We start from the raw sequence: 24,974 nt of genomic DNA on the forward strand, positions 1-24,974 counted from the left end.
ATACTAACCTTCTAACTAGTGTTTACTATTTATGAGTGTGCATAGGAAATCTGAACTATTTACAGATTGATTGACAACTACACTTGGTTGAGAGATGTCGATGCTTCGTGATCTTTGGATGCCAAGTAGCCAGTGCTATCTTGCAGGACCAATTTGGCCATCTATCAAGGCAGAGAATTTTGAGCTAAAGCCTGGTCTTATTGCTTTGGTTCAACAACAACAGTTTGGAGGACTGTCTACTGAGGATCCCTATGAGCACTTACACCGAGTCATGGAGTATTCAGATACAGTCAAGTACCATGGAGTTCCTCAAGATGCAATCATGTGCAGGTTGTTCACATTCTCTCTTCGCGATAATGCTCGTGCTTGGTATCGATCCTTGCCATCAAGGTCATACAGTTGGAATGAGATATCACGAGCATTCTTGGATAAATATTTCCCACTACAGAAACAGTCGGCAATTCGAGATGAGATCTTCAATTTCGTTCAGCGTGAAGGCGAGAGCTTGTATGATGCTTGGGAGAGATACAAAGGCTTATTCAAGAGATGTCCTAATCATGGGCTCGAGAGATGGTTAGAGTTGCAGATATTCTACAGAGGATTGACTTCGGACACTCGAGCTTACGTGGATATGGCAGCGGGTGGAGCTATTGCAAACAAGACACTCGATGATGCTTTTCTGCTGATTGAGAGCATAGCTTTCCACCAACTTCAGTGGTACAATGAGAAGCCACCCTCTGATTCATTGGTTTGCTTGCGACAAATCACTACACCTCAACCACCAATTGTTACACAAAATCCTGAACCTCTATCTCAGTGTGACAAGATTGAGCTTGCATGCATTATCTTTGACGATGATGATACCATTCTAGTTGACACGCACGCTACAGATCATATGGATACTAGTGTTGGAGATTCAGTTTTGCATTGTGATGATTCTTCCATGGATGAGCCAGAGCTGTAGTTAGTTGCTTTTGATATTGAGGAGACACCTTTAGATGATATTGATTATGTTCTGCTAGAGCCACATATGGAGAAGTTCTCCTTCGATGATGTTAGCTGCATGGATTCCTCAACACTTGAGCCTGAGATGGAGAGCTTCATGGTTGATTATGGTGAGGTGGATTCAGACGTCAAGGAGCCAAGCTCTACTATTTCACTTGTTGACACGAGTCCGGTTGAAATTTCTACTACCACACCTCACTTGGTATCTTCAATTGAGGTAGTCCTGAAGCTTCTTCCTAACTATCTCAGGTATGATCTCAGCTTTCTGGACAAGACATGTCATATCACTGATATTGCCTATGCGCCATGTGACTTGTTGTTGATACATGTTCCTGAATTGATCAGTAGATATACTTATATGATAGGGTACTCTATTGATGACTTAGAGGGCATTATCTCTGTCACTTCTTGGTTGTTGAGTGTTCTTTCAGGTTGATGCTCGTGTACCATTTACTGCGAGTTAACCGAGTTCGAGATGACATTCCCTGGGATCCTGGTGGATTCACGGCATGGTGATGAGGAGAAGCAATGGGCACACATGAAGAAGAGTGAAGCTGGAGCAGGCATGGGGATAGAGAAGCAAAAATAGAAGAGCTGCAGTTTAGAGAGCTTTGAGTGAGTGCTACTTCCTATATAAGCCCGGTGAGCTGTTTCATGACCCTTTTTGAAATCATCATCCATTGATGCTTACTGAATTAAATTGCTATTATGGTTTCTTGTGCCATTTCTTAAATGTTGTCCCACTAAATTTCACCTTTGACATATGGTGCTTGGTGAGAATGTGCGAACTGATTGTTGAATGCCTTGTAAACTAGTGATCTACACCATGTTTGCTTTGCTGAAAGTAGTGAAAGCTATTTAGTTTTGAGTGCTCAAATCCCTAGTGCATTAGTAAACTTCATCATTTTCTGCTTTTACCTTGATACACTTAGATCATTAAGTGTTAGATGCTGAGTTTGTGCCTATTGTGTTCCCATTGAGAGCAATCACTTTACCACTATGGACTAGTATGTTATGTTCCCTGGATCGGTAGCATGTGAACCAGACATGGGGAAGTGATGATTCTTGTTTTTGTGCTTATGCGTTGTTCATTTAAGATAAGTAATAATGAATAAATAAGTCTGACTACCTACAGTAGCATGTCATGTTCCCTGGATCAGTGGCATGTGAAATCGGGTTAGCTTGGGAAGTAATTAATAATAAAAAATGTAATTATCAAACCAGGTGTATACCATGTTCTCTGGATCGGTGGTATGTTCCTTTGGGGAGACAAACAAAAAAACTAATAATTGGTCGAGCCGGGTGTATACCATGTTCTCGGGATCGGTGGTATGTTCCTATGGTGAGACTAATAATAATATAATCATTCCTTTATCTCTGTAAATAAGTGATTTGATCACCAGATTTAATTCCAGTTCTTTTTGTTCTCGGGATCATGTTCTCTTTAGGAACCATTTGGCACAGTCATCATTTAAACTTGTTGATCCTCTTTTATCATTGTAAAAGTTTAAAATGGTCATGCTTACTAGTATCCTACTGCTTTGTAGCACTCTTAACCATTGATTTTCACTAGCAAAGTTCAAAGCATGCATTGTTTGGAGATCTACTTCACTGGGACATTCTCTAATCAGTTCGCTGTTCACTTCCTTGCTCTTGTCAAATGCCTTTACTTGAGGACAAGTAAAGATTTAAGTGTGGGGGAACTTGATAAGTACATTTCCTATTCATATTTTGGCACACAAACACACCATTTATTGTGATCTGACAATCCATTCTTGCTGTGAACTATGATATATTTAAATGGAAATCATATAAGAGTTCATTTACTCGTCATTTGATTATTTTGCAGAAAAGTGCGCAAAGGCACTATAAACTTCAAGATTTGGACAAGTTGGCTATTGAGAAGAGAGAAGGGCAGGAAAGAAGTGAAGAAAGGTACTTGAGTGAGAAGAATTGAAGTAATCAAGGGGCCAAGCTATAGATGGCAGAACCAACTTGGGAAGAAAGAAGAGAAGTAGTAGGGCCAAATCGTAAAGTGGCAGATCAGAGGAGGGGATCAAAATCCCTAGCGCAGCCTAAATTCCCCTCGGGCCTGGCATCTCATCTCTCTCCCTCACCCTTCCTTCTCCACCTCCGGCCGCCGCCACGGCCAGGCCGACATGGTGGTGCGCCTCCGCACCATCAGCACACCCACCACAAACATCCACCACTCACCACCAACTTCATCCACTAGCGCCAGTGAGGGAGTCGTGGATTAGGGGGTATCCGGACATCCGGATTATATCCTTTGGTCGGACTGTTGGACCATGAAGATACAAGATTGAAGACTTCGTCCTGTGTCCGGATGGGACTCTACTTTGTGTGGAAGGCAAGCTAGGCAATACAGATATGTATATCTCCTCCTTTGTAACCGACCTTGTGTAACCCTAGCCCCCTCTGGTGTCTATATAAACCGGAGGGTTTTAGTCCGTAGGACAACATACAATCATACCATAGGCTAGCTTCTAGGGTTTAGCCTCTCCGATCTCGTGGTAGATCAACTCTTGTAATACCCATATTATCAAGAATAATCAAGCAGGACGTAGGGTTTTACCTCCATCAAGAGGGCCTGAACCTAGGTAAAACATCATGTCCCATGCCTCCTGTTACCCTCCGCCTTAGACGCACAGTTCCGGACCCCCTACCTGAGATCCTCCGGTTTTGACACCGATATTGGTGCTTTCATTGAGAGTTCCTCTATGCCGTCGCCGTAAGGAAGGATGCCTCATCTTGTTGTTAAAAACAACATTACCGCCCGGGGAGCCCTGGCTGTCGGCCAAACTCTCCGGCTAGGCAGTTTCATCATGACCGCCTGTTCGGCTGCTGCACCGACGATGACTTCTCGGGTCATCAAAAGCAGCCTCCACGTCGGCTCGGAATTCGCCGAGCAGATGGATCCAATGGAGCTCTCTTCCCTAAACAATCTCTTGGATCGCATCGCCACCTTGGGAGTCGCTACGGACTATGATCGGATTTGGCTTAAACCCGATCAAAGGGAGATTAACTCTCCACCGGTCACCCATCATGTTGCGGTGGTGGAGGAACAATGCGGCGATTCTTCCTCTATCTTGAGGACTAACTATGTCCGGATTCCTGAGCTCTCCGAGCCGGATACCCGTTTATGGGAGGACATCACCCAAGCCCTAAACCTAGAGTCAGGCAGCGGGCCACACTCATCGGGAAACATCCCGGAATCTGAACTTCCAAGATCGAAAACTCCTCGGCCCCTGGGTCTCAGATCGGGTAGGGGTTCGGACTCAAACCCACCCACCCACCCAGACATAAACGATCTTTCCTACATTAGGCAAGAGCCCCATATACATCATTATTGGGCCAGATTCCTCCTTGTGATGAACAAGGTTAAGGACTGCCGTGAGGAAGACGCAGTCTCACTTTTCTACAATAACTGCACGGTCAAGGGAATCCTTAACGCCATAAGTCGCCCTGACATATCATGCTTCGCCGACTTGGTGTCCATAGTACGAAAGTACTGTGCGATGGAAAGTGCCTGGAAAAACGAAACGAAATTTTGGGATAATCCGGCTCCGAATATACACCCAGTCCGAAGTAAAAGGGTGCACTATCATAAGACATCCAAGTTAATTACAAAGAAGCAAAAACCCTCTATAGGGCGTGGAACCACATTGGAGGGATGGCTCAACGGACCCTGCAAAATTCATAGTACAGTGGATACCATACCAACACACAGCCTTAGAGCATGTTGGATACTCCGGCAGGTGGCCAAAAGCGGCGAGGATCTTCTCATCCCAGATGCCACAGAGCACCATCCCAGGGATAACAATATGGTATTAACAGTCTTTGAGACCTTCGCATCAAATAATAGGCGCAAGCAAACACTCCGCAGCATTGCCAAAATCTGCCACGTAGCAATAATAAATCCATGGAGCGACACAGCTATTACCTTCAATGCCAGTGATGAACCTAAATTACGAACAGCCCGAGCACTAGCTGCACTGGTCCTCAGTCCAATTGTGGACGGCTTTCGACTCACCAAAGTACTCATGGACGGCGGCAGTGGATTAAACCTCATCTACAAAGAAACTCTTCAAAAAATGGAAATAGACTGGAACCGCATTGAGCAAAGCAGCACAACCTTTAGAGGAATCATCCCCAGTCGGGAAGCACGCTGTGCTGGGAAAATCACACTAGATGTGGTATTCGGCACGCCGGAGAAATATAGGTTCGGAGAAATTACATTCCAAGTGGCCCCGTTCAGTAGTGGAGACCACGCCCTTTTGGGACGGGAGGCGTTCACGATCTTCCAAGCCATACCCCATTATGGGTACATGAAGCTCAAAATGCCCAGGCCCAACGGAATCATCACTCTTGTTAGTGATCCAGACACAACACTCTGCGCCAAAAACAAAACAGCATCATTGGCCCTCGAGGCATTATCCGAAGCCCTTTCGGCCGAGGATTAACTGCGCTACGCTCCACAATGGACAGGGACGACGTGATACTTGACAAGAGATCCAAGTCCACCTCTTTTAAACCAGTGGATGAAATAGTCAAATTCCAAGTCCACCCAACGGACCCTACAAAAACAGCCTCCATCGGGGCACAGTTAAACCCCGCCGTGGACGCCGCACTACGGGAGTTCCTACGTGAGAATTGGGACATATTCGCCTAGCACCCCTCAGACATGCCAGGAATCCCATGCAGGCTGGCTGAGCACAGCCTCAATATCCTAAAGGGATTCGAGCCGGTCAAGCAGGCTCTTTGGCATTTCTCTGAACCTAAGAGACAGGCTATGGGAGAGGAACTAGCCATGTTATTGGAGGCCGGATTCATTAGAGAAATAAAACACCCGGACTGGCTAGCAAACCTGGTGATGGTACCAAAGAAGGACAAATCCTGGCGCCTATGTGTCGATTTCCAGGACCTCAACAAGGCTTGCCCAAAGGATCCCTTCCCCCTCCCCCGCATTGATCAAATTATCGATGCTACCGTAGGACACGAGTCATTGTGTTTCCTCGACGCATACTCCGGCTACCACCAAATCAAGATGGCGGAGTCCGACCAAGCCGCAACGGCATTTATCACACCATACGGCCCATTCTGTTTCAACACAATGCCTTTTGGGCTCAAAAACGCTGGTGCAATGTATCAGCGCATGATTCAGACATGTCTGGAGAAACAGATCGGCAAAATAGTAGAGGCATACGTAGATGATGTGGTCGTCAAAACCAAACACGTCGACTCTCTAATAGACGACTTGAGGCTCACATTCGACAACCTCCGAACATACGACATCAAGCTCAATCCGGAAAAATGCATTTTTGGCGTACCAGCCGGAAAGCTCCTGGGCTTCATTGTCTCCAGTATAGGAATTGTAGCTAATCCAGCCAAAATTCGAGCTTTGTCACAGTTGGCTACCCCAACAGACCTCAAACAAATCCAGAAATTAACTGGATGTGTGGCGCCTCTAAGCTGCTTTATCTCCTGCTTAGGAGAAAAGGCATTACCCCTTTATCGCCTCCTTCGGCGCACCGACCACTTCGAGTGGACGGACGCTGCCACAGCCAGATTGGAAGAAATAAAAGCCATACTGGCAACCAACCCCATCCTATCCACGCCAAACATTGGCGAACCAATGCTGTTATACATTGCGGCAACTCATCAGGTTGTAAGCGCAGTGCTCATCGTCAAACGAGAAGCGGACGGACATTAATTCCCTCTTCAAAAGCCGGTATATTATGTATCCACTGTCCTCACTCCATGCAAATCACGGTACCGACATTATCAAAAGATAGCCTATGCGGTATTCATGGCATCCCGGAAGCTGCGACACTACTTTCAAGAGTGTTCGATTATAGTAGCCTCGGAAGTGCCACTTAATGATATTACTAGCAAGATGCCCATGCGTTGCACGGAACATCAAGATGCATTTGTATGAGTAGTTTATCTTGTGAGAGAAAAGGAGGAACAAGGGAAGTCTTTATTTGCAAATGTGGAGAGGGGTGTGGGTATCTTTTTGCAAAATTGTCAGAGTTTCCTTCCTGTCCGTCAAATATAAATCAGACGGCCTATATTGCAGGATGGCAGGCACACCATCATCACCAACTCTGTTTTTTTATAAGAGTAGAGATAAACAACCGCGATGCTATGGGCCGGATTGCCAAATGGGCCATTGAGCTCCTCCCGTTCGACATAACATACAAACCTCGGCGAGCCATTAAATTGCAAGTATTGGCCGACTTTGTCGCCGAATGGATGGAAGCCGAACTCCCTAAAGAGTACGGCGCATACTCCAATTGGATCATGCGCTTCGACGGCTCCAAAATGCTGGCCGGTCTGGGGGCTGGCGTCATCCTGACGTCCCCAACCAGAGATACCGTTCAGTACGTACTGCAGATACTGTATACATACTCCAACAACGCAGCCGAATACGAAGCCCTGTTGCATGGTCTTCGGATGGCAGTCTCCATGGGCATTCAATGCCTGGAGGTGCGTGGGGATTCGAACCTTGCAATATCCCAAATAAATGGAGACTTCGATGCCAAGGATCCAAAGATGGCGGCCTATCGAAACGCCGTCCTAAAGATGTCAGCTCGGTTCGAGGGGCTCGAATTTCACCATGTGGCTCAGGAAAAGAATCAGGCGGCGGATATCCTCGCCCACATCGGTGCAAAACGCGACGCGGTCCCCCCCAACATCTTTTTGGAGAGGTTGTTTAAGCCATCGGTGGTATGGGAAGGGGACACCGGTAACAATAGTCCGGACCCGGCCAAAATTCCCGATACCGAACACTCTGACATAATCGGAGGCTCAGCCACCGAAATAACACCTTCAGCCCACGTAATAATGGCTGTCATCGCCCTGTGGACAGAACCATTCCTGGCCTACCTACCTAGGCAGGAACTTCCCAAGGACCAAAATGAGGCACGCTGCATAGTGCGGCGATCTAAAGCCTACAGGGTCCACGAGGGAGAGCTGTATAAGAAAAGCATTGCCGGAGTCATTCAAAGGTGCATCTCCGAAGAGGAAGGGTGGAAGCTTTTGGCAGAAATTCACGTCGAACTCGGTGGCCACCACACTGCAGCTCGGGCCCTTGTAAGCAAGGCCTTACGTACAGGTTTTTATTGGCCGACGGCCCGGGCAGACGCACAGGACTTGGTCCAACACTGCGTCGGTTGCTAGCTTTTTGCAAACCAAAGCCATATGCCAAGAACCGCCCTCCAAACAATCCCCATTACCTAGCCTTTCGCGGTTTGGGGGCTTGACATGGTTCGACCCCTTAAAGGGGGAACCCATAAGAAAAAATACTTACTGGTCATGGTGGATAAATTCACCAAATGGATAGAAGCCAAACCTGCTAAAACAGCTGAATCCGGACTGGTGATAGACTTCATATCCGGGGTTGTACACCGTTATGGCGTCCCCCACAGCATCATCACTGACAACAGCACGAACTTCACGACCGACGAGGTAAAACTCTGGTGCGGCAACATGGGCATCAAGCTCGATTATGCTTCCGTCTATCACCCACAAACCAACGGCCAAGTTGAGCGAGCAAATGGTCTTATCATGAGCGGCATTAAACCCAGATTAGTGCGGTCCTTAAAGGAGTCTAACATGCACTGGGTAGAGGAGCTCGACTCCGTACTCTAGGGGCTGCGGACCACGCCGAATCGCACTACCGGATATACACCCTTCTTTATGGTGTACGGCGCAGAGGTGGTTCTTCCCTGCGACATAATTCATGACTCACCTCGAGTGCGCATGTACGAAGAAAGAGAAGCCGAGCTTGACCAGTAGGACAGTCTGGACACCCTGGAGGAGAAGCGCGACGTGGCAAAAGCCCATTCCGCATTTTATCAACAACAGGCTCGCAGATACTAAAGCAGAGAAGTACGGGCCAAAACTTATAACGTTGGCGAGTTAGTTCTACGCCTGTCGGAGAAGAAAAAGTCCAAGCTCGAGCCCAAATGGGAAGGTCCCTTCATTATTGACCAAGTTCTGACCGATGGTGCGTACCATCTGCGGGATGCATCGAATAATCGACTTGAGCCAAACCCGTGGAACGCAGCCAGGCTCTGAAGATTCTACGCCTAGCGCCGAACTCTATGTTCGTCTCTTCCTCTATCCATTTTTTGCATATACATTATCTGTCTTTTTCTCTTTCTTTCTTTTATTCTTTCTCTAGGCCTCAAGGGCCAACTTGTGCCTCGCTTGCACATTATAGATGTGCTAACCACGCTCATTATACCTGGGGGCTTCTTACACAGAAGCTTAATTATCTATCTGGGCTTCACGCCCCGCACATGTGTTATTCTTCCGCATGTACCTTTTCTTCGCCACTATATTCATTGATATGACTTAAGTTTTGGCCAAGCTGGGTTGCCTGGCTCTTGTATTTATGCCCTACGTTCTCGTTAATTCGGCTAGGGTATAAGGGGAGCAGCTCTACGATTGTTACTGCCGGGTCAGCCGGATGTGTACCTCAGACTGGGTGAAGCCGAAAGCTAGCGTTCTTAAGGGAATATTCAGTCGGCGAACAAAAGATGATTTTTATTTATTTTCCATATGTGCCCCCAGATGTTTTTGCCTAGTTTCCTCTCACAGTACGGACATGCACTTTAGGGCATGCATACCCAGGGAAAGGAACCCTTAACGGAACTATTCTCCCTGGAAGATGTTTCTTACTACCCATGTAATATAACATAACTAGTTGGGCACTTGTCTGTTCAAGCACCAATGACCCCTACGCCTAGTCTCCACGCAAACCCCGGTTCTTATATAACTGAGCGGGTATTCGGACACACTCCAGACTATCGGGTCCCGAGGTTGAAGCGAAAAGGTCCGCCATGACAAATGATTTACAATTCGGCTAGAAGGCATCATACATGTCACTTTAATTACATAGTCATGTAGACTGACTAAATTCCTCTTCTATACCATCCAATAGGCGGTCCAGCCTACCATCCTGTTGGGAATACTTTGCGGCTAATTCTACTTGCCCATAAACTAAGCTAACGGGGATATCTTTCCCATTGGGCCCCACAGGTCCGACCTCGGCCATGTGGTTTGGGTCATCCTTGGTATACCGTGTCTTCACCATAGCCCAGGCTTCCCTGGCACCTTGACGGCAGGCTGATATCTTCCATAATCGGAAGGGCCGCCGTGCTCCCTTGAGCTTCTCCGCAAGCTCTCTAATGCCTTCTGGCAGGGAGACTGATGGCCACAAGGCCTGGGCAATACCTTCCATCACCTGCCGAAGTTGTTCATGCAGTTGTGAGAGCTCGGATAGAAGATCACCCACAGACCCGGGCATCTCCTCCGCGGGACGAACCGTCAGCATACCTGCAGACATAACTCTGTTAGCCGGCTTCTCCGCCGTTCCTTTTTTAAGGGTTCGTTCAAGCACTTACTGAATATGTCGCGTCGAAGCTGCTTATTCTCCTTCTCGGAGTCCACAAGCTGGGCTCGAACATCTTTCAGTTCCACACTCGGCTTGGTATTGGCGTCTTGGAGATTGTTTTTCTCCCACCTGACCTCAGTCAGCACGTGTTCGCCAGCCTTTAGCTGTCGTACGGCATGCTAGTCCTCCGGATTCTCTCCGGATTCATCTGCAACATCTATTGTTAGATCTACAGCCATGCCACACGCTATATGGTACCTATCATTCTTTGAAAGAAATGTTACCAGCTGGGGACTTTTTAGGTTCCTTCGATGCGGCAACAGCGGCCCAAAGTTGGTTCTTGCATTCCTCCAGCTCCTATGACAGTCGAGTATTCTTCTCTGTAAGAACCTGCACAATAAGATGATCCTTAAATCCGTTCTGCTAACTATTTCAAGTCTCAGGGGCTACTGATACATATAATCGTCAGATTTGCTTACTTGTACATCCTTTACATACTGGTCCGTGGCTTTGGCTAGACCATTTTGAGCAGCACAGAGGTATGCCTCTCCAGAATTGAAGGCATCAAATGCCTCTGGTGAGAAGCAAGCATCGCGGAGTATGGCCCGGTGATGCCTATGATTCATGGCGCTCTCCACTTCTGAATTTGTAGCGGATAGCCTATCCGCATCCTCTGTAGGGGAGTATCCGGCGTCCGCCCCATGCCAGCTTCCGCCTCTATGTCCGGTCCTGGAGCCCGACAGATGGAAGCGTGATTGGCAGCCTCACCAGACATATTCCGGCGAGCGTTTTTTCTGTTAAAAAAACATGGACGTCATTACATTTCAAGAAAGACGACAACCACGGAGCGGGGTTTCTGTCATACCTCTGCACCGGCGTCTCTGTCCTGACCGCCTTCCTTTTTGGCCTGCCCGGCCTCGGTGCCTCTTGTTGGCGAGTTGCTGCGGGTTCGGCATGGCGTCCCAAATGCCTTCTCTGTAAAACACCATATGTATATGGTAGGTGAAGTGTCTAAAAGGGGATCCTAGTTTTTGGAATTGGGATTTTTGGTTTTTCCTACGTGCGACGCAGGAAGCAGTCCGGGATAGTCGGCTGTAATGGCCACCTTGGCGTCGTCACAGCTTAATTGATAGAACTGCCGGTCTATCAGCTCCACGAATATGTCTGGATCTTCTTTGAGTCCGGGACCGACGGCCCGGTCAGGGACCTCTGGTTGTGGAGATGGGCTGCTGACCTCCCTTATGGCTTTTCGCAGTTCCTGCCGCAAAATGGCAAGGTGAGTACCTACGACAAAGAATGCGGGAAGAATGGGAGTAAGGAGATATAACTCACCCAGCTTGGAGGGTTGTACCTGGAGAATCCATCCCATGGCTTGATGCGGATGAACTCCTCTTCCTCTCCCTTGAACAATTCAGACAGAATTTTCGCTAAAGCGGCAGCGTTGTCCGGACCCTTACGCCCGCAATGGGTGGCGTCATCTTCCCCGTTAAAACACCACAAGGGGTGCCCTCGATATTGAAGTGGTTGCACTCCCCGCATTATGCATATTGACATAACCTCGATTACTGTCAATCCTAATTGAGCCAGCGCTTTAATCCGGTTCATCAGGTAAAGGACTTCTCCATTGTCTTCCTCCTGGGGTCTCCGTGGGCGCTAACTTCGGCGTTTCTTCAGAGGAGCATTGCTGAACTCAGGAAGATCCCGCCGAATAGGGTCCGGAAGGGGGACGTAGTCCATATAAAACCATTCCGAAAGCCAGTCTTCGGACGTCTTCTTCGGAGTACCGGACAGGTATCCGATTTCGGCGATGCGCCATATTTCGGCTCCACCCACTTGATAAAGTGACCCCTTCTGTGTGCGAGGGACGAGGCAAAATAACCTTTTCCACAGCTCGAAATGAGCCTCGCAGCCCAGGAATAACTCGCAGAGGGCAACATAGCCGGCGATGTGTAAAATGGAAGCAGGGGTGAAATTATGCAGTTGGAGGCCGTAAAACTCCAGGAGCCCGCGGAGGAACGGATGAATTGGAAATCCGAGTCCCCTCAATAAATAAGGAACAAGGCATACCCGCTCCCCATAGAGGGGCTGGGGAAGCTCTCCGCTTGCTCCCCGCCATTGTAGGTGGCGAGCCCGGCTCGGACGGGCACCATATACGCTGGAGGGAGAAATCCCTTAGTCTGCAGTTCGACTAATCGACTGTGTGGGACTGAACACCTCTCCCAATTACCGGGCTTAAGGCTACCGGGGCGGGAGGAGGAGCTGCGGAGGTCGGCCATGCTGGAGTGGATCTTTCCGAAGCGCGCTCCGACGGATTCTCGCTGGGGGAGGATGGTATGGATTGGATCTAAGAATCCTCATCCCTTTAATACACAATTTATTTATCTGGCTAGGGGGGCGGATGTAAAAACGCCCTGGTGCCTCACATTCATTCGTCGCGTGGAAGATAGCCCTTATTGGGTGCACAAGCCAAGAGGTCCAACATTTATGGGACCGGACACTTCTTAAAAAACGTTCGAAATTTGGAGAAGAACCCGCCTTGCAATGCCGAAGACAACACTGTGCGCCGGACTCATCGTCATTGAAGCCTGGTTCGAGGGCTACCGGGGGAGTCCTGGATTAGGGGGTATCCGGACATCCGGATTATATCCTTTGGCCGGATTTTTGGACCATGAAGATACAAGATTGAAGACTTCGTCCCGTGTCCGGATGGGACTCTACTTGGCGTGGAAGGCAAGCTAGGCAATACGGATATGTATATCTCCTCCTTTGTAACCGACCTTGTGTAACCCTAGCCCCCTCCGGTGTCTATATAAACCGGAGGGTTTTAGTCCGTAGGACAACATACAATCATACCATTGGCTAGCTTCTAGGGTTTAGCCTCTCCGATCTTGTGGTAGATCAACTCTTGTAATACCCATATTATCAAGAATAATAAAGCAGGATGTAGGGTTTTACCTCCATCAAGAGGGCCCGAACCTGGGTAAAACATTGTGTCCCCTGCCTCCTGTTACCATCCGCCCTAGACGCACAGTTCGGGACCCCCTACCCGAGACCCGCTGGTTTTGACACCGACAGCCACCATCTCAAGCCACCGCCGCACCTCGCGCGCCGGACCAGACAAGGGCGAGCACAGGCGTCTGGTCCTCCGCGTGACCTCTCCCTCTCCGTCGATCCTCTCTTCCTGATGCCCCTGCTACTCCTTCTCTTTGTGCCTCCTTTGCTGATTCTCTACTCTGAACCTCAAGTTGATGTTGCCACTTCTTCTTCTCTGAACCCAATCTCTGTTGTTCGCTGCTCCTCTTTCTTTGCTGTTGCTTCTTCTTCTCATGCCCCCTGCTGCTTCTCTCCTCATGTCCCTACTAGTTTTCTCCTCACGTCCCTGCTGCTGCTCCATTCCCAATATTGCTGCTGTTCTCTCTCCCTCTCTCTCAAATTTATGTAATTTCAGAAGTGTTATAACTAATACTATGTAATGTTTAGTCTTCATAAGTGTAGTATCCTGCTGCTTGGCTCAGTTTCGAATTTATAATATAAATGCTTAATTAGTATGTCCTGAGTAGTTGATACCTTGTCACTTAGATAAGTACTTGATCTGTCATACTTTGTTTAGTGAAATAGTAATCTTCATATGTGTGTGGTGTCCTGTGAGATATACATATGTGTGTGTTTGTGATGTGATACATATATTCTGTCCTACAACCTTGTTTCTTCCCTCTGTCATACTTGTTGTTATTATACGTATTCTTGTCTTGTTGATTTCCTTTTGTTGTTTAAGTAGTAAAACCTGTGCTAGTATTGTAGTTTCTCAAGTAATGAAAATACCAAAAACATAGTGAGTAAAATCTGAATTTCCCTTTGCTGTTTGTCGTTTTCTTTGTCAACGATCTTTGGGAACAACCTTGTTAGTTTAGGTTTTATTTTCAGTTTTCATCACCCAATTCTGTGTCACCTAGCTTTAGTCGAGCGTTGTTGTCGTCACCTAGCCCCTGTGGAGAACACGACATCTGTAGTTTTGGGCATAAAAACCCCACTATACTTTCAATTGATCAACCACTCAGGAACTGCAAGACGCAAGGGCCATGCGCGGAGGCCGTCGCTGGATGTCGGGCTACACATTAGCATCAATGTCCCAGGGCCTAACCGGGCCGCCTCTCAGGAGCTTCTCTGGCCTTCGCGCGTGGGACGCTGCGAGGGCCCACCTCACAGCTACGTTCGCATGCCTTTTGGCCTGCCGAGTGTGGCGACCGCCTATCGACGCAACCTGCGGAGCATCTTGGTGGCTCAGGAGGCCAGGCACCACGCCATGCTGACAGAGATGAAGAGGTCCTCAAGGAACCCCCTGGACCCCAGAGCCTCCCGAGGCTTAGGGCCCAGTGGCTCATGAGGAGCAGCCCCTTCGCCGCATACCTTCAGCTGCCCTGACTCTCCTTCATCAACAGAACCAGGTGACATTTTCCAAGTTCATTCAGCTGGGTGTGCCCCCAGGGCTGCATCATTCCTAGGCCGCGTGGGTCCGTCCCTGTGGCATGTATCTTTCCTTGTTTATGCCTTTAGCTTACCCTGTTAGGGGCGCCCCTCGGGCTGCATCATCCCCAAGCCGCTCGGGCCGGACCCAATGGCACGCATCTTCCCTGCATTTACTTAAGACAGTATGCTTTCCATGCTTAATCTATCTATGACTATCGCCTGCTTGATTGTCACCCACCATGGGAGCCGCGCGCCGGCCGCCCTTCTTCAAGGCCCTTCGCTTTGTCTAACCATCTCGCAGGACCAAGACAACAAACAAGAACCAAGACCAGGCGCAACCCGCCTTGAGGTAGGGCCTAGTGAGTCCCACGCCGGCTCACGTGTGCCTAGACATACCTCATCTAGCCCTGCCGTGCAAGCCACGTGTCAGGGGGGCTGTACACGCCCCGGGGGCTCTCTGCAATAGGGAGTCCCCTCTCACGCACCAGAAGCAAACCAGCAATCACCAAGCGACCAGTGCCCTTCCTCGCGCTAACTTGCAGGAACTTCCTGAGGGCCACAGCAGGCGGTACCGCGGACTCTCCCTCTTCTCTCATGCGATTCACTTGCGCGTTAAAAGGGGGGCTCCAGAGCATCGCGCCTCAGGACCTCTTCTGGCTCTCCAGCCCTCACCCCCTGCCCTTGACCATGGCACGCGACCTGGCATACCAGTGGCGGCTGAGCATGCTCGAGGGCCGGGACCTGAGGATGTAGAGCACCAAGAAGAACATGGAGGGGAGGGGGAGACTCGCACGGGCCTGACCTAGCTACACTACAGCGACCGACGTGTGAGTCCGGCACGACTCGAGGAGCCGACCCCAAACAGCCAAGATAAGTTCTCGCTCTGGATTCACCAGTCGCTACGGCACGAGACCCTCGCTCACTCCCTTCGCTGCCCTACTGCGGCAATGTTTTCTTCCTTTCCCATCCTAAGACAGATGCTTGCGCACTAAAGGGGACCTCTTGAGCATCGCGCCTTAGGAGCTCTTACTGGACCTCGGGCCGCTCACCTCCTGGCCTTGACCATGGCATGTGATCTGGCATACCAGCGACGGCTGCAGCCTGCTTGGGGACCGGGACCTGTCAGCGTAGAGCACCAAGCGGCCGCAGGATTGGAAAGGGGAGGCCGAGCCTCGGTAGGATATGCGCACACAAATCTTCATAATGAGGGCTATATTGACAAAGGGCATTACAAACACTTTACACGCCTCCACGGGGTCCATTTCTTGATTCCTCACAGGGAACAAAAGGGAAGGAATTCTTAGGGGTTCTATCTACGTGCACCAGATATCGCCGACGACATCATCAACAGTGGGCCATGTGAGGCCGGTGCCAACCCCATCCAGATCAGTGGCGACGGCGGCTGGATGTCGTAGCCCTGCTCCGGGCTCGACGGGAGCTCGGGGGCACGTAGCTGTCATCGCTCATCTCCGGAGACTCCACGAGCTCAGGAGAGTCGCTGGACCACCAGGAGTCACCGCTATCGCTGGAGGAGCTGCAGGCAAGACCCGTGGCGGGCCCCGCGCCCGCCGCAGCGTCATCCTTACGACCTCCTTCAGGGAAGCACTCTAGGAGGGGGCCTTCCTTGTCGAAGACCTTGAAGAGAAGCACGGAGGTGTTGTCGTACTCGAAGTGGATCGCGAGGGCGCCCTCCACATGGAAGACTCGGGCAATCTCGCCCCAGCCTCGGGTCATGAAGATCTTCCCAGAGGCAACGGCTCCAATCTCCGCTCCAGTCGCCAGGGTGTCACAGTCGGCATGCTGCAGCCAAAGTTCGGGAAGGCCCCTCGGTGTCATCTCAGCGGCGAAGAACGGTGGAGGCATATCCAAGTGCTCGGGGGCATCGCCGCCCATAGCACAAACTCGCGCGAGGAGTCCGCAGCGTGGACCCCTGGGGCGACAGCATGCGCCTCCGTGGCACGGCGACCACTGTCCTGGCGCGGGCGGCGCCGCTCATCGCTCCTCCTTCCGGAATCATCGGCGTGAGCATACAAGGGCAGCGGGTACCCAGGAGGCGGCCTCTCATACCCAGGCCGTGACACCACTGACCTCACGACTATCTCGTAGCGATGAGACCTCCTTTTCTTCGGCGGGAGTAGCTCGGGCTCATTGAGGGGAGCCTTGCCCTTTTCTGCGGCTGAGAACCTTCGGATCGGGGCCATGTCTGCACAAGCAAGGAGAGGAGCAAGGGAGGAGAAGAAGCGGGAGAGGAAGAGGAAAGATGGGCGACGAGGGCTCCGCCCCACTGCCATTTATACTAGGAGAAGGCCAACCAGCACCCCCACGATCACAGGTAGTGATGGTTTTCCTTGCATGTCGCAGGGACTTGTCACGTCGGGCAATTGCCGAGGCAGCGTGGGGGAGCGGAGATGCCCACGTTCAATCAACTGCCACGCGTCGACCAAGGCCGCAGGCTATTGGGTCCCGCGGTGCTCCGCACTTGACCTTTGGCTTCGCCTCAAAGCCAAGCCCGAGCGCGCTTTGGCCCGGGGACTACTGTCGGCGTTCTAGGAACGGGGGTCCCTAGACTTGCTTGCCTGCGGCCCACGGCGTGGCTTTGCTAGCAGGCCTGTACGACCCACCTTCATCAACAAGGAATCAAAACCCTCGTGAGGGGCCAAGCCTCGCGAGGCAGACAACACAAGACCTCCTCAGGAGCAGCCTCACGAGGCTGGCTCGTGAGGGGCGGAGAGTTCTAGGCCAGGCAAACCTCGCGAGGTCCTCGTGACGTGAGCCATGACGATCGAGACCAGGCGGGCGCCAGCACACTCAGCGTCCTTATTTCCTCTTTGGTGATAAGGGGGCAAGTGTAGGCGCGGAGTACCGAGGCATCAAGCAAAGGTTTCCATATTGGTGCAACGAGACCAAGGCCAGAAGGACGGCAAGATGGAGGTCACCATGGAGCCCAAGACGGCGTGACAACCAGAGCCTTTTGCAGGCGAAGACCACTTTTGTCAGGATAGCTTGTACAAGCTGTCCCCTTTCAAATTGGTCGTTGTTGGATCCCTTCCCTCTCAATACTTGGGGAGAGGACCAGGGCCTCTATAAATAGGACTAGCCACCACCCTAGCGAGAGGAGAGGAGAGAAGAGAGGGAAAATCAGAGGAGTGATTGGAGCCACCACATCCTTGGCCACCAAGCACAAGAACACCTTAACCTCGAGAGGCTGTTCTTCCCCTTGTATTGTTCATCATCAGCCCAAGAGGCAATCCACCACCACCACGCTGGAGTAGAGTATAACACCACAACGGTGGCCCAATCCAGTATAAATCTTGTGTCTCTATGTTGCGAGTTTCTTGAGTTAGTTCGTAAGATCTTAGCCAAGTTAGGACGTGGATCGGCTGGGGGAAATCTTCGCACGCACCCCAGTGTTCGAACCTTAAGGGTTTTGCCGGAACCCGTGATCCGACATCCGTCACCTCTTATTCTTCATCGGGAGGCCAGATCTGAAGTCCGTTTGGGGTTCTAGAGAGAGGGATCTCTGTTCTTCGTCATCACCAACCATTCTCCATCGCCAATTCCATGATGATCCCCATCGGGAGTGAGTAATTCCTTTGTAGGCTCGCTGGTCGGTGAGGAGTTGGATGAGATTCATCATGTAATCGAGTTAGTTTTGTTAGGGCCTGATCCCTAGTATCCACTATATTCTAAGATTGATGTTGATATGACTTTGTCATGCTTAATGCTTGTCACTTTGGGCATGGGTGCCATGATTTCAGATCTGACCCATTCTAGATCCATTATATCCATGTTCTAGATCCGATCTTGCAAGTTATAGTCACCTACTACGTGTTATGATCCGGCAACCCCGGAGTGACAATAGTCAGGACCACTCCCGGTGATGACCGCAGTTTGAGGAGTTCATGTATTCATCGTGTGTTAATGCTTTGTTCTGATTCTCTATTAAAAGGAGGCCTTAATATCCCTTAGTTTTCAATAGGACCCCACTGCCACGGGTGGGTAGGACAAAAGATGTCATGCAAGTTCTTTCCATAAGCACGTATGACTATTTACATAATACATGCCTACATTATATTAATGAACTGGAGATAGTGCCGTATCGCCCTAGGTTATAACTGTCTCATGATGAATATCATCCAACAAGTCACCGATCCAATGCCTACGAATTTATCCTATATTGTTCTCGCTAAGTTACTACTGCTATCATCACTGTTACACTTGCTACAAAATTACTGCTATCATTGTTACAGTTATCGTTGTGCTGCTACTATTCTCAAAACCATCATACTACTTTGCTACTAACCAATTTGCTGCAGATAATTAATCTCCAGGTATGGTTGAATTGACAACTCAGCTGCTAATACCTTCAAATATTCTTTGGCTCCCCTTGTGTCGAAACTATAAATTTGGGTTGAATACTCTACCCTTGAAAACTATTGTGATCCCCTATACTTGTGGGTTATCAACGTAGCATGCAATTTCAAAAGTATTCCTACGATCACGCAAGATCTTTCTAGGAGATTGATGGCTACTAGAACAATGTCGGTATTTCCCCGGAGAGGGAGGGATGATGTAGCATAGCGCCGGTAGAGTATTTCCCTCAGTTATGAAACCAAGGTATCGAACCAGTAGGAGAACCAAGCAACACAACGTAATCAGCCCCTACACACAAATAACAACACCTCGCAACCCGATGTGTTAAAGGGGTTGTCAATCCCTTTCGGGTTGCGGCGCCAGAAATTGGTGTGTGACGGTAAAAAGGTTGTAATAGATTGGATAAATAGATCGCAAATTAAATAAAGTGCAGCAATATTTTTTTTGTATTTTTGGTTTAATAGATCTGGAAATAAAAGAAAGGAAAAAGTAGATTGCAAAGGCAGATATATGAGAAATAAGACCCCGGGGCCGTAGGTTTCACTAGTGGCTTCTCTCAAGAAAAATAGCAGACGGTGGGTGGACAAATTACTGTTGGGAAATTGATAGAACTTCAAATAATCATGATGATATCCAGGTAATGATCATTACATAGGCATCACATCCAAGATTAGTAGACCGAATCCTGCCTGCATCTACTACTATTACTCCACACTTCGACCGCTATCCAACATGCATCTAGTGTATTAAGTTCATGGAAAAATAGAGTAATGCAATAAGAATGATGACATGATGTAGACAAGATCCGTTTATCTATATGGCGGTAGATATAGATCTTGTCTTTTTATCCTTAGTGGCAACGATAAATACGGGTCGGTTCCCTTTCTGTCACTTGGATCAAGCACCGTAAGATCGAACCCACTACCGGGCACCTCTTCCCATTGCAAGACAAATAGATCAAGTTGTCCAAACAAAACCCAAATATCGGAGAAGAAATACGAGGCTATAAGAGATCATGCATAAAAGAGATCAAATAAACTCAAATACTTTCATGGATATAAAAACATAGATCTGATCATAAACTCGAAGTTCATCGATCCCAAGTCCCAACAAACACACAGCAAAAGAGTTACATCATATGGATCTCCAAGAGACCATTGTATTGAGGATCAAAAGAGAGAGATGAAGACATCTAGCTACTAACTACGGATCCGAAGGTCTACAAAGAACTACCCATGCATCATCGGAGAGGCACCAATGGAAGTGGTGAACCCCTCCGTGATTGTGTCTAGATTTGATCTGGTGATTCTGGACTCTGCGGTGGCTGGATGAATATTTCGTCGACTCCCCTAGGGTTTTGGGAATATTTGGGTATTTATAGATCAAAGAGGCGGCCCAGGGGCACCTGAGGTGGGCATAACCCACCTGGGCACGCCAGGGCCTCCTGGCGTGCCCTGGCGTGCCCATCTGCTTCCTTTTGGCCCATAAAAATCATCGTAAAGTTTCGTGCCATTTGGACTCCGTTTGATATTGATTTCCTGCGATGTAAAAAACATGAAAAAAACAGGAACTAGTACTGGGCACTATGCCAATAGGTTAATACCAAAAAATGATATGAAATGACTATAAAATGATTATAAAACATCCAAGATTGATAATAAAACAGCATGGAATAATCAAAAAATATAGATATGTTGGAGATGTATCAGAGATGCATATCAACAAGAGGGGGAGAGTGTGTCCATGTACCCTCATAGACCGAAAGTGGAAGCGTTAGATTAACACAGTTCATGTAGTCGAACGTCTTCGCGATCCAACCGATCAAGTACGGAACGTATGACACCTCTGTGTTCAGCACACGTTCAGCTCGATGACATCCCTCGAACTCTTGATTCAGCAGAGGGTCGAGGGATAGTTTCGTCAGCACGACGGCGTAGTGACGGTGATGATGATGTGATCCACGCAGGGCTTCACCTAAGCACTACGTGAATATGACCGGAGGAGTAAACCGTGGAGAGAGATGTCGCACACGGCTTGGAACAATTAGTGTGTCCCCAAGGGTTGTCCTGCCCACGTATATAAAGTAGGGAGAGGAGGAGGCTGGCCACCAGGGGCGCGCCAAAGGGGGGGAGTCCTACTAGGACTCCACTCCTAGTAGGATTCTCCCCCCCCCCCTCCTTTCCTTCTCATGGAGGGGGAAAGAGGGAAGGGAGAGGGAAGCGGAGAAGGAAAGGGGGGCGCGCCCCCTCCCCTAGTCCAATTCGGACTCCCTGTGGGAGAGGGGCGTGGTCTCCCCTTGTGGGTTGCCTCCCCTCTCCCCTATGGCCCATGTAGGCCCAATACTTCCCCGGGGGGTTACGGTAACCTCCCAGTACTCCAAAAAATACCCGAACCATTCCGGTGTCTGAATACTATCATCCAATATATCAATCTTTACCTCTTGACCATTTCGAGACTCCTCGTCATGTCCGTGATCTCATCTGGGACTCTGAACAAACTTCGTTCACCAAAACACATAACTCATAATACAAATTGTCATCGAACGTTAAGCGTGCAGACCCTACGGGTTCGAGAACTATGTAGACATGACTGAGACACATCTCTGGTCAATAACCAATAGTGGAACCTAGATGCTCATATTGGTTCCTACATATTCTACGAACATATTTATCGCTCAAACCGCAATGACAACATACGTTATTCCCTTTGTCATCGGTATGTTACTTTCCCGAGATTCGATCATCGGTATCAACATACCTAGTTCAATCTCATTACCGCCAAGTGTCTTTACTTGTTCCGTAATGCATCATCCCATAACTAACTCATTAATCACATTGCTTGCAAGTCTTATAGTGATGTGCATTACCGAGAGGACCTAGAGATACCTCTCTGATACTCGGAGTGACAAATCCTAAACTCGGTCTATGCCAACCCAACAAACACCTTCGGAGATACCTGTAGAGCATCTTTATAATCACCCAGTTATGTTGTGACGTTTGATAGCACACAAGGTATTCCTTCGGTATCCGGGAGTTGCATAATCTCATTGTCGAAGGAATATGTATTTGACATGAAGAAAGTAATAGCAATAAAACTGAACGAGCAACATGCTAAGCTAAAGGATGGGTCTTGTCCATCACATCATTCTCCTAATGATGTGATCCCGTTCATCAAATGACAACACATGTCTATGGCTAGGAAAATTAACCATCTTTGATTAACAAGCTAGTCTAGTAGAGGCTTACTAGGGACACGGTGTTTTGTCTATGTATCTACACATGTATCAAGTTTCCGGTTAATACAATTCTAGCAGGAATAATAAACATTTATCCTGATATAAGGAAATATAAAATAACAACTTTATTATTGCCTCTAGGGCATATTTGCTTCAGTCTCCCACTTGCACTAGAGTCAATAATCTAGTTCACATCACCATGTGATTTAACATCAATAGTTCACATCATTATGTGATTAACACCCATAGTTCACATCGCCATGTGACCAACACCCAAAAGGTTTACTAGAGTCAATAATCTAGTTCACATCGCTATGTGATTAAAACCCAAAGAGTACTAAGGTGTGATCATGTTTTGCTTGTGAGAGAAGTTTAGTCAACGTGTCTGACACATTCAGATCCGTATGTATTTTGCAAATTTCTATGTCTATAATGCTCTACACGGAGCTACTCTAGCTAATTGCTCCCACTTTCAATATGCATCCAGATTGATACTCAGAGTCATTCGGATCAGTGTAAAAGCTTACATCGACGTAACTCCTTACGACGAACTATTTGTCACCTCCATAACCGAGAAATATTTCCTTAGTCCTCTTAGGTAACTAAGGATAACTTTGACTATTGTCCAGTGATCCACTCCTGGATTACTATCGTACCCCCTTGCCAAACTCATGGCAAGGTACGCAATAGGTCTGGTATACAGCATGGCATACTTTATAGAACCTATGGCGGAGGCATAGGGAATGACTTTCATTCTCTCTCTATCTTCTGCCGTGGTCGGGTTTTGATTCTTACTCAACTTCATACCTTACAACTCAGGCAAGAACTCCTTTGACTGGTCCATTTTTGAACTCCTTCAAAATCTTGTCAAGGTATGGGCTTTGTGAAAGTCCTATCAAGCGTCTTGATCTATCTCTATAGATCTTGATGCTCAATATATAAGTAGCTTCACCAAGGTCTTTATTTGAAAAACTCCTTTCAAACACTCCTTTATGCTTTCCAGAAAATTCTACATCATTTCCGATCAACAATATGTCATTCACATATACTTATCAGAAAGGATGTAGTGCTCCCACTCACTTTCTTGTAAATACAGGCTTCATCGCAAGTCTGTATAAAACTATATGCTTTGATCAACTCATCAAAGCGTATATTCCAACTCCGAGATGCTTGCACCAGTCCATAGATGGATCGCTGGAGCTTGCACACTTTGTTAGCATATTTAGGATTGAGAAAACCTTCTGGTTGCATCATATACAACTCTTCTTTAATAAATCCATTAAGGAATGCGGTTTTTACATCCATTTGACAGATTTCATAAAATGCAGCAATTGCTAACATGATTCAGACAGACTTTAAGCATCGATACGAGTGAGAAAATATCATCGTAGTCAACACCTTGAACTTGTCGAAAACCTTTTGCGACAATCCGAGCTTTGTAGATAGTAACACTACTATAAGCGTTCATCTTCTTCTTGAAGATCCATTTATTCTCACTAGCTCACTGATCATCGGGCAAGTCAATCAAAGTCCATAAGTTGTTCTCATACATGGATCCTATCTCAGATTTCATGGCCTCAAGCCATTTATCGGAATCTGGGATCATCATCACTTCCTCATAGTTCGTAGGTTTGTCAAGGTCTAATTACATGACTTCCAGAACAGGATTACCGTACCAATCTAGTGCGGAACATGCTCTGGTTGACCTACGAGTTTAGGTAGTAACTTGATGCGAAGTTTCATGATCATTATCATGAGCTTCCCCTCTAGTGGGTGTAGGCATCACGGGAACGATTTTCTATGATGAGCTACTTTCCAATTCGAGAGAAGGTACAATTACCTCATCAAGTTCTACTTTCCTCCCACTCACTTATTTCGAGAGAAACTCCTTCTCTAGAAACGATCCATTCTTAGCAACAAAAATCTTGCCTTCGGATCTATGATGGAAGGTGTACCCAACAGTTTCTTTTGAGTATCCCATAAAGACACAGTTCTCCGATTTCGGTTCGAGCTTGTGAGTTTGAAACCTTTTCACATAAGCACCGCAACCCCAAACTAAGAAACGACATCTTTGGTTTCTTTCCAAACCATAGTTCATACGATTTAGACGGTGCCCTATTTAACATGAATGCAGCTGTCTCTAATGCATAAACCCCAACCGATAGTGGTAAATCGGTAAGAGACATCATAGATCGCACCATATCCAACAAAGTACGGTTTCAACATCCGGACACACCATTACGCTGTGGAGTTCCATGTGGCATGAATTGTGAAACTATTCCATGTTGTTTTAAATGAAGGACAAACTCGTAACTCAAATATTCGCCTCCACGATCAGATCGTAGAAACTTTATTTTCTTGTTACGATGATTCTCCACTTCACTCTGAAATTCTTTGAACTTTTTCAAATGTTTCAGACTTGTGTTTCATTAAGTAGATATACCCATATCTTCTCAAATGATCTGTGAAGGT

The 24,974-nt window shown here is 48.0% G+C and overlaps 1 non-coding gene across 1 annotated transcript; it reads right to left on the minus strand.

Moving 5' to 3' along the window:
* Window positions 1-460: 460 nt before the first annotated feature.
* Window positions 461-564, minus strand: LOC125517704. The gene has a single exon (XR_007287747.1). It is a non-coding gene; the product is annotated as a small nucleolar RNA R71 (small nucleolar RNA).
* Between the last annotated feature and the right edge of the window lie 24,410 nt (window positions 565-24,974).

The sequence above is a fragment of the Triticum urartu genome, chromosome 6, assembly GCF_003073215.2.
Source record: "Triticum urartu cultivar G1812 chromosome 6, Tu2.1, whole genome shotgun sequence".
Classification (NCBI taxonomy): Eukaryota; Viridiplantae; Streptophyta; class Magnoliopsida; order Poales; family Poaceae; genus Triticum; species Triticum urartu.